The sequence below is a fragment of the Symphalangus syndactylus genome, chromosome 19, assembly GCF_028878055.3.
Source record: "Symphalangus syndactylus isolate Jambi chromosome 19, NHGRI_mSymSyn1-v2.1_pri, whole genome shotgun sequence".
In the NCBI taxonomy this organism is placed as follows: Eukaryota; Metazoa; Chordata; class Mammalia; order Primates; family Hylobatidae; genus Symphalangus; species Symphalangus syndactylus.
This window is the reverse complement of record NC_072434.2, coordinates 73,009,000-73,018,857: the sequence shown is the minus strand read 5'-3', so window position 1 is coordinate 73,018,857 and position 9,858 is coordinate 73,009,000. Positions and strand designations below refer to the sequence as shown.

The window sequence follows — 9,858 nt, the reverse complement described above, 5'->3', positions numbered from 1 at the left end:
GTCTACGGCCATACCACCCTGAACGCGCCCGATCTCGTCTGATCTCGGAAGCTAAGCAGGGTCGGGCCTGGTTAGTACTTGGATGGGAGACCGCCTGGGAATACCGGGTGCTGTAGGCCTTTTCCTTGGCTTTTTGCTTTTTCTTTCCTTTTCTTCCAGACGGGGAGTCTCGCTCTGTCGCCCAGGCTGGAGTGCAGTGGCGCCATCTCGGCTCGCTGCAAGCTCCGCCTCCCGGGTTCACGCCATTCTCCTGCCTCAGCCTCCCGAGTAGCTGGGACTGCAGGCGCCCGCCACCACGCCCGGCTCATTTTTGGTAGTTTCCGTAGAGACGGGGTTTCACCCCGTTAGCCGGGATGGTCTCCATCTCCTGACCTCGTGATCCACCCGCCTCGGCCTCCCAGAGTGCTGGGAATACTGGCGGGAGCCACCGTGCCCGCCCGGCCTGCTGTAGGCTTGTTTGGCTTCCCCGTGGCCTCCCTTCCCATTACAGTCGCCATGCTTCCCAACCTCCCCTGACTCTGCTCAACCTTCATCGCCCTCCTACACCCCCGCCGCCGCCGGGGACCTCCCGCAGGGGGTCCGCCCCTACTGCACGCCGGGCAGCAGCATCCCACCGCTTGCGCCTCGCCGCCGCCCCGCCAGGAGCCCGGCTCCAGCCTGGGAGGGCAGGGGGCCGGACCCCAAAGGCGCAGACGCGGGTTCCCTGCCCTTCGCGGTGCCTTCCCGCTCCCGGAACGCCCAGGCGATTCGATTCACTCATCGAGCGCCAGCGCCGTCGTCGCAACCTTCCGAACCGGGGGAAGGGGCGGCCAGGGGCAGCGGGTGCCACAGACGCCAGCCGAGACCTCGGCTCCAGAACGCATGGGCTGCTTTCTCCGGGGGAAGGACATTCCTTGGCCAGCCACCAGGACAACCGTCCCTGTGCACCCGGATTCCCAATGCCCCCCACTTCGTGTCAACTCCAGTCCCGAGGACACGCCAGAGCCCCAGGCCTCCGGCCGCGCCCGGTGCCAGGGCTCCCGCCAAACGGGCGGGCGCACTCTGCAAATCTCGGGGCGCCCCCGCAAGGCAGCGAGAGCACGGGGAGCTGCCAAGAAAGGAAGGAGCCTACGAAACCCACCTGCAAAGCAAGCAGTTCATCCAGGAAGCAGCCCGTCTCAGCGCTCCGTTGGTCCTCTCGCATGGACCTCCTGGCCCCCATGTTCTGGCGCAGCCCAAGCCCCCTCCACCCTCTCCCGGCCTGCTCAAAAGGGCGCCGCCTACTACGGGAGCCCGGCGCCTCCCCTCTAAGGCTCTATCGCGCTCTCTCGCTCTCTAGCTCCCTCCGCCTCTATCTTCTAGGTTTCCCCCTGGACCTCGCGCTACTTCTGTCGTCTTCCCTCGGCCTCTCTGTCTCTCGCTCTTTCTCCGTCCCTCTCTCTCAGCCTCTCCGTCTGTCTCTTACCGCCTCCCCTGAGGGCGGCAAGCCACCCAGGCGCCGAGGCAAGAGATCGACGACACGAACTGTTCCAGGGTAATAACATACAAAACAAGAAGAGTTATACCAGATACAGATCTCCGATACGAGGAGATGTGAATAGCAGTCATCATTAGTTTGTAGCAATTACTCTTTATTCCAATATTCTAATAATCCTCGCTGTATACTCATAACCTAGGAAAAACCAGGCCATGCAGAGTTAGGAGCTGAGAGGGCACAGTGAGGCGTGACCAGAAGACAAGTGTGAGAGCCTTCTGTGATGCCCAGACAGGGCCACCAGAAGGGCTCCTTGCTCTAGCGGTGACGCCGGCGTCTGGGAAGACGCCCGTTGCCAGGCGGACCGTGGTCTACCGGTAGCGAAAAGTGTCAAGGAACAACACGCGCTGCTTAGCAGACCGGGAAAGGGAGTCTCCTTTCCCCCGGGGGAGTATAGAGAAGACTCTGCCCCTCCACCTCTGCTGCAGGGCCTGACAGCAGTCACTTATCCAGATGCGTAACCGTCTCCCGGTGATGTTCTGCTTCAGTGGTCACGCTCCTAGTCCGCCTTCACGTTCCGTCCTCTACACCTGGCTCTGCCTTCTACGTAGCAGTAGAGACTTAGTGAAATTACTAAAAGTCTGTAATATGCATAAATCATGGCGTAAGCTGTCTTTCTCTTTGTCTCCTCTCTCTCTCTCTCTGCCTCAGTTCCCCGGCAGGGAAGGGCCCCCCCGTCCAGTGGACACGTGACCCACGTGATCTTACCTATCATTGGAGATGACTCACACTCTTTACCCCGCTCCTTTTCTTTGGATCCAATAAATAACAGCGCAGCCAGACATTCGGGGACACTACCGGTCTCCGCGCATTGGTAGTGGTGGAACCCCGGGGCCAGCTGTCTTTTCTTTGATCTCTTTGTCTTGTGTCTTTATTTCTACAACCTCTGGTCTCCACACACGGGGAGAGACCCTGTGGGGCTGGACCCTACACTCCCCCTCCACTGTCTTTCTCGATGGCTGTCTCTCTCATGCCCTCGGTTTCTATCTCTCCATCCATCTCGTCCATGCTCTCCTTCAAGCCGTGTGTGTGTGTGTGTGTGTGTGTGTGTGTGTGTGCGGGCGTGTGTGGGTGTCTCTGTGTCTTTGTGTGTGTGTCTGTGCCTGTGTCTCTGTGTGTGTGTGTGTGTGTGTGTGTGTGCGTGTGTGTGTGTGTGTGCCGGTGCGCGAGCCCGCGTGCGAGGGCCCCCGTGTGTGTCTGTGTGTGGGCGAGTGGATTTGAGCCTGGTGGTGGTGGGGTGTGTCTGGGTTTCTCTCAGCCCCTCTCACCCAGGATCAGGCCGCCGCCTCTAGTGCCAGCCCGGGGCAAAGCAGGGCAACCCACCGACCCGCTACGCCCCACGCCCTCTTGTCCACCGGCCGGGTCTTGGTCGGGACAAGCGAGCGCGGTCGGGGCGTTGTGAGAGAAAGGCCCCGCGCGGCTGGGCCGGCTGTTCGACCTTGGCCAGCCCTGACGGCTCTGGGTGGGTGGGGCAAGAGGGGACCTCGCAGGAGCCCCTGAGCGGCGAGGGATCCAAAACGCTACCTCCGCGGCAGGGCGGAGGACCGGAGCGTGTCGCAGGATCGTGGGCCCTGGGCCCTGACGCCTCGGAGCACTCCCTGTTCGGAGCGGGCCCGATGTGGTGGAAGCGCGGGAGCCTGGGGTAGGCCGCGAGCGAGCGGCCCTCGGGTTCCGCGATCCTAGCCCCGCGGCCCCGGGCTGGCGGTGACGGCTGGCATCCGGCGGGCGTGGCTGGGCCGGGCTCTTGGGGCAGCCGGGCGCCTCTCTCGGCGTCTACGGCCATACCACCCTGAACGCGCCCGATCTCGTCTGATCTCGGAAGCTAAGCAGGGTCGGGCCTGGTTAGTACTTGGATGGGAGACCGCCTGGGAATACCGGGTGCTGTAGGCCTTTTCCTTGGCTTTTTGCTTTTTCTTTCCTTTTCTTCCAGACGGGGAGTCTCGCTCTGTCGCCCAGGCTGGAGTGCAGTGGCGCCATCTCGGCTCGCTGCAAGCTCCGCCTCCCGGGTTCACGCCATTCTCCTGCCTCAGCCTCCCGAGTAGCTGGGACTGCAGGCGCCCGCCACCACGCCCGGCTCATTTTTGGTAGTTTCCGTAGAGACGGGGTTTCACCCCGTTAGCCGGGATGGTCTCCATCTCCTGACCTCGTGATCCACCCGCCTCGGCCTCCCAGAGTGCTGGGAATACTGGCGGGAGCCACCGTGCCCGCCCGGCCTGCTGTAGGCTTGTTTGGCTTCCCCGTGGCCTCCCTTCCCATTACAGTCGCCATGCTTCCCAACCTCCCCTGACTCTGCTCAACCTTCATCGCCCTCCTACACCCCCGCCGCCGCCGGGGACCTCCCGCAGGGGGTCCGCCCCTACTGCACGCCGGGCAGCAGCATCCCACCGCTTGCGCCTCGCCGCCGCCCCGCCAGGAGCCCGGCTCCAGCCTGGGAGGGCAGGGGGCCGGACCCCAAAGGCGCAGACGCGGGTTCCCTGCCCTTCGCGGTGCCTTCCCGCTCCCGGAACGCCCAGGCGATTCGATTCACTCATCGAGCGCCAGCGCCGTCGTCGCAACCTTCCGAACCGGGGGAAGGGGCGGCCAGGGGCAGCGGGTGCCACAGACGCCAGCCGAGACCTCGGCTCCAGAACGCATGGGCTGCTTTCTCCGGGGGAAGGACATTCCTTGGCCAGCCACCAGGACAACCGTCCCTGTGCACCCGGATTCCCAATGCCCCCCACTTCGTGTCAACTCCAGTCCCGAGGACACGCCAGAGCCCCAGGCCTCCGGCCGCGCCCGGTGCCAGGGCTCCCGCCAAACGGGCGGGCGCACTCTGCAAATCTCGGGGCGCCCCCGCAAGGCAGCGAGAGCACGGGGAGGTGCCAAGAAAGGAAGGAGCCTACGAAACCCACCTGCAAAGCAAGCAGTTCATCCAGGAAGCAGCCCGTCTCAGCGCTCCGTTGGTCCTCTCGCATGGACCTCCTGGCCCCCATGTTCTGGCGCAGCCCAAGCCCCCTCCACCCTCTCCCGGCCTGCTCAAAAGGGCGCCGCCTACTACGGGAGCCCGGCGCCTCCCCTCTAAGGCTCTATCGCGCTCTCTCGCTCTCTAGCTCCCTCCGCCTCTATCTTCTAGGTTTCCCCCTGGACCTCGCGCTACTTCTGTCGTCTTCCCTCGGCCTCTCTGTCTCTCGCTCTTTCTCCGTCCCTCTCTCTCAGCCTCTCCGTCTGTCTCTTACCGCCTCCCCTGAGGGCGGCAAGCCACCCAGGCGCCGAGGCAAGAGATCGACGACACGAACTGTTCCAGGGTAATAACATACAAAACAAGAAGAGTTATACCAGATACAGATCTCCGATACGAGGAGATGTGAATAGCAGTCATCATTAGTTTGTAGCAATTACTCTTTATTCCAATATTCTAATAATCCTCGCTGTATACTCATAACCTAGGAAAAACCAGGCCATGCAGAGTTAGGAGCTGAGAGGGCACAGTGAGGCGTGACCAGAAGACAAGTGTGAGAGCCTTCTGTGATGCCCAGACAGGGCCACCAGAAGGGCTCCTTGCTCTAGCGGTGACGCCGGCGTCTGGGAAGACGCCCGTTGCCAGGCGGACCGTGGTCTACCGGTAGCGAAAAGTGTCAAGGAACAACACGCGCTGCTTAGCAGACCGGGAAAGGGAGTCTCCTTTCCCCCGGGGGAGTATAGAGAAGACTCTGCCCCTCCACCTCTGCTGCAGGGCCTGACAGCAGTCACTTATCCAGATGCGTAACCGTCTCCCGGTGATGTTCTGCTTCAGTGGTCACGCTCCTAGTCCGCCTTCACGTTCCGTCCTCTACACCTGGCTCTGCCTTCTACGTAGCAGTAGAGACTTAGTGAAATTACTAAAAGTCTGTAATATGCATAAATCATGGCGTAAGCTGTCTTTCTCTTTGTCTCCTCTCTCTCTCTCTCTGCCTCAGTTCCCCGGCAGGGAAGGGCCCCCCCGTCCAGTGGACACGTGACCCACGTGATCTTACCTATCATTGGAGATGACTCACACTCTTTACCCCGCTCCTTTTCTTTGGATCCAATAAATAACAGCGCAGCCAGACATTCGGGGACACTACCGGTCTCCGCGCATTGGTAGTGGTGGAACCCCGGGGCCAGCTGTCTTTTCTTTGATCTCTTTGTCTTGTGTCTTTATTTCTACAACCTCTGGTCTCCACACACGGGGAGAGACCCTGTGGGGCTGGACCCTACACTCCCCCTCCACTGTCTTTCTCGATGGCTGTCTCTCTCATGCCCTCGGTTTCTATCTCTCCATCCATCTCGTCCATGCTCTCCTTCAAGCCGTGTGTGTGTGTGTGTGTGTGTGTGTGTGTGTGTGTGTGTGTGTGCGTGTGTGCGGGCGTGTGTGGGTGTCTCTGTGTCTTTGTGTGTGTGTCTGTGCCTGTGTCTCTGTGTGTGTGTGTGTGTGTGTGTGTGCGTGTGTGTGTGTGTGCCGGTGCGCGAGCCCGCGTGCGAGGGCCCCCGTGTGTGTCTGTGTGTGGGCGAGTGGATTTGAGCCTGGTGGTGGTGGGGTGTGTCTGGGTTTCTCTCAGCCCCTCTCACCCAGGATCAGGCCGCCGCCTCTAGTGCCAGCCCGGGGCAAAGCAGGGCAACCCACCGACCCGCTACGCCCCACGCCCTCTTGTCCACCGGCCGGGTCTTGGTCGGGACAAGCGAGCGCGGTCGGGGCGTTGTGAGAGAAAGGCCCCGCGCGGCTGGGCCGGCTGTTCGACCTTGGCCAGCCCTGACGGCTCTGGGTGGGTGGGGCAAGAGGGGACCTCGCAGGAGCCCCTGAGCGGCGAGGGATCCAAAACGCTACCTCCGCGGCAGGGCGGAGGACCGGAGCGTGTCGCAGGATCGTGGGCCCTGGGCCCTGACGCCTCGGAGCACTCCCTGTTCGGAGCGGGCCCGATGTGGTGGAAGCGCGGGAGCCTGGGGTAGGCCGCGAGCGAGCGGCCCTCGGGTTCCGCGATCCTAGCCCCGCGGCCCCGGGCTGGCGGTGACGGCTGGCATCCGGCGGGCGTGGCTGGGCCGGGCTCTTGGGGCAGCCGGGCGCCTCTCTCGGCGTCTACGGCCATACCACCCTGAACGCGCCCGATCTCGTCTGATCTCGGAAGCTAAGCAGGGTCGGGCCTGGTTAGTACTTGGATGGGAGACCGCCTGGGAATACCGGGTGCTGTAGGCCTTTTCCTTGGCTTTTTGCTTTTTCTTTCCTTTTCTTCCAGACGGGGAGTCTCGCTCTGTCGCCCAGGCTGGAGTGCAGTGGCGCCATCTCGGCTCGCTGCAAGCTCCGCCTCCCGGGTTCACGCCATTCTCCTGCCTCAGCCTCCCGAGTAGCTGGGACTGCAGGCGCCCGCCACCACGCCCGGCTCATTTTTGGTAGTTTCCGTAGAGACGGGGTTTCACCCCGTTAGCCGGGATGGTCTCCATCTCCTGACCTCGTGATCCACCCGCCTCGGCCTCCCAGAGTGCTGGGAATACTGGCGGGAGCCACCGTGCCCGCCCGGCCTGCTGTAGGCTTGTTTGGCTTCCCCGTGGCCTCCCTTCCCATTACAGTCGCCATGCTTCCCAACCTCCCCTGACTCTGCTCAACCTTCATCGCCCTCCTACACCCCCGCCGCCGCCGGGGACCTCCCGCAGGGGGTCCGCCCCTACTGCACGCCGGGCAGCAGCATCCCACCGCTTGCGCCTCGCCGCCGCCCCGCCAGGAGCCCGGCTCCAGCCTGGGAGGGCAGGGGGCCGGACCCCAAAGGCGCAGACGCGGGTTCCCTGCCCTTCGCGGTGCCTTCCCGCTCCCGGAACGCCCAGGCGATTCGATTCACTCATCGAGCGCCAGCGCCGTCGTCGCAACCTTCCGAACCGGGGGAAGGGGCGGCCAGGGGCAGCGGGTGCCACAGACGCCAGCCGAGACCTCGGCTCCAGAACGCATGGGCTGCTTTCTCCGGGGGAAGGACATTCCTTGGCCAGCCACCAGGACAACCGTCCCTGTGCACCCGGATTCCCAATGCCCCCCACTTCGTGTCAACTCCAGTCCCGAGGACACGCCAGAGCCCCAGGCCTCCGGCCGCGCCCGGTGCCAGGGCTCCCGCCAAACGGGCGGGCGCACTCTGCAAATCTCGGGGCGCCCCCGCAAGGCAGCGAGAGCACGGGGAGGTGCCAAGAAAGGAAGGAGCCTACGAAACCCACCTGCAAAGCAAGCAGTTCATCCAGGAAGCAGCCCGTCTCAGCGCTCCGTTGGTCCTCTCGCATGGACCTCCTGGCCCCCATGTTCTGGCGCAGCCCAAGCCCCCTCCACCCTCTCCCGGCCTGCTCAAAAGGGCGCCGCCTACTACGGGAGCCCGGCGCCTCCCCTCTAAGGCTCTATCGCGCTCTCTCGCTCTCTAGCTCCCTCCGCCTCTATCTTCTAGGTTTCCCCCTGGACCTCGCGCTACTTCTGTCGTCTTCCCTCGGCCTCTCTGTCTCTCGCTCTTTCTCCGTCCCTCTCTCTCAGCCTCTCCGTCTGTCTCTTACCGCCTCCCCTGAGGGCGGCAAGCCACCCAGGCGCCGAGGCAAGAGATCGACGACACGAACTGTTCCAGGGTAATAACATACAAAACAAGAAGAGTTATACCAGATACAGATCTCCGATACGAGGAGATGTGAATAGCAGTCATCATTAGTTTGTAGCAATTACTCTTTATTCCAATATTCTAATAATCCTCGCTGTATACTCATAACCTAGGAAAAACCAGGCCATGCAGAGTTAGGAGCTGAGAGGGCACAGTGAGGCGTGACCAGAAGACAAGTGTGAGAGCCTTCTGTGATGCCCAGACAGGGCCACCAGAAGGGCTCCTTGCTCTAGCGGTGACGCCGGCGTCTGGGAAGACGCCCGTTGCCAGGCGGACCGTGGTCTACCGGTAGCGAAAAGTGTCAAGGAACAACACGCGCTGCTTAGCAGACCGGGAAAGGGAGTCTCCTTTCCCCCGGGGGAGTATAGAGAAGACTCTGCCCCTCCACCTCTGCTGCAGGGCCTGACAGCAGTCACTTATCCAGATGCGTAACCGTCTCCCGGTGATGTTCTGCTTCAGTGGTCACGCTCCTAGTCCGCCTTCACGTTCCGTCCTCTACACCTGGCTCTGCCTTCTACGTAGCAGTAGAGACTTAGTGAAATTACTAAAAGTCTGTAATATGCATAAATCATGGCGTAAGCTGTCTTTCTCTTTGTCTCCTCTCTCTCTCTCTCTGCCTCAGTTCCCCGGCAGGGAAGGGCCCCCCCGTCCAGTGGACACGTGACCCACGTGATCTTACCTATCATTGGAGATGACTCACACTCTTTACCCCGCTCCTTTTCTTTGGATCCAATAAATAACAGCGCAGCCAGACATTCGGGGACACTACCGGTCTCCGCGCATTGGTAGTGGTGGAACCCCGGGGCCAGCTGTCTTTTCTTTGATCTCTTTGTCTTGTGTCTTTATTTCTACAACCTCTGGTCTCCACACACGGGGAGAGACCCTGTGGGGCTGGACCCTACACTCCCCCTCCACTGTCTTTCTCGATGGCTGTCTCTCTCATGCCCTCGGTTTCTATCTCTCCATCCATCTCGTCCATGCTCTCCTTCAAGCCGTGTGTGTGTGTGTGTGTGTGTGTGTGCGTGTGCGGGCGTGTGTGGGTGTCTCTGTGTCTTTGTGTGTGTGTCTGTGCCTGTGTCTCTGTGTGTGTGTGTGTGTGTGTGCGTGTGTGTGTGTGTGTGCCGGTGCGCGAGCCCGCGTGCGAGGGCCCCCGTGTGTGTCTGTGTGTGGGCGAGTGGATTTGAGCCTGGTGGTGGTGGGGTGTGTCTGGGTTTCTCTCAGCCCCTCTCACCCAGGATCAGGCCGCCGCCTCTAGTGCCAGCCCGGGGCAAAGCAGGGCAACCCACCGACCCGCTACGCCCCACGCCCTCTTGTCCACCGGCCGGGTCTTGGTCGGGACAAGCGAGCGCGGTCGGGGCGTTGTGAGAGAAAGGCCCCGCGCGGCTGGGCCGGCTGTTCGACCTTGGCCAGCCCTGACGGCTCTGGGTGGGTGGGGCAAGAGGGGACCTCGCAGGAGCCCCTGAGCGGCGAGGGATCCAAAACGCTACCTCCGCGGCAGGGCGGAGGACCGGAGCGTGTCGCAGGATCGTGGGCCCTGGGCCCTGACGCCTCGGAGCACTCCCTGTTCGGAGCGGGCCCGATGTGGTGGAAGCGCGGGAGCCTGGGGTAGGCCGCGAGCGAGCGGCCCTCGGGTTCCGCGATCCTAGCCCCGCGGCCCCGGGCTGGCGGTGACGGCTGGCATCCGGCGGGCGTGGCTGGGCCGGGCTCTTGGGGCAGCCGGGCGCCTCTCTCGGC

The 9,858-nt window shown here is 62.6% G+C and overlaps 3 non-coding genes across 3 annotated transcripts; all 3 read left to right on the top strand.

Annotated features, from left to right (window-relative positions):
* LOC129459113 (5S ribosomal RNA) lies at nucleotides 1-119 on the top strand. The gene has a single exon (XR_008649917.1). It is a non-coding gene; the product is annotated as a 5S ribosomal RNA (ribosomal RNA).
* Nucleotides 120-3,284: 3,165 nt separating this feature from the next.
* LOC129459112 (5S ribosomal RNA) lies at nucleotides 3,285-3,403 on the top strand. Its single transcript, XR_008649916.1, has one exon. It is a non-coding gene; the product is annotated as a 5S ribosomal RNA (ribosomal RNA).
* A 3,179-nt stretch (nucleotides 3,404-6,582) lies between these two features.
* On the top strand, nucleotides 6,583-6,701 carry LOC129459111 (5S ribosomal RNA). The gene has a single exon (XR_008649915.1). It is a non-coding gene; the product is annotated as a 5S ribosomal RNA (ribosomal RNA).
* Nucleotides 6,702-9,858: the final 3,157 nt, after the last annotated feature.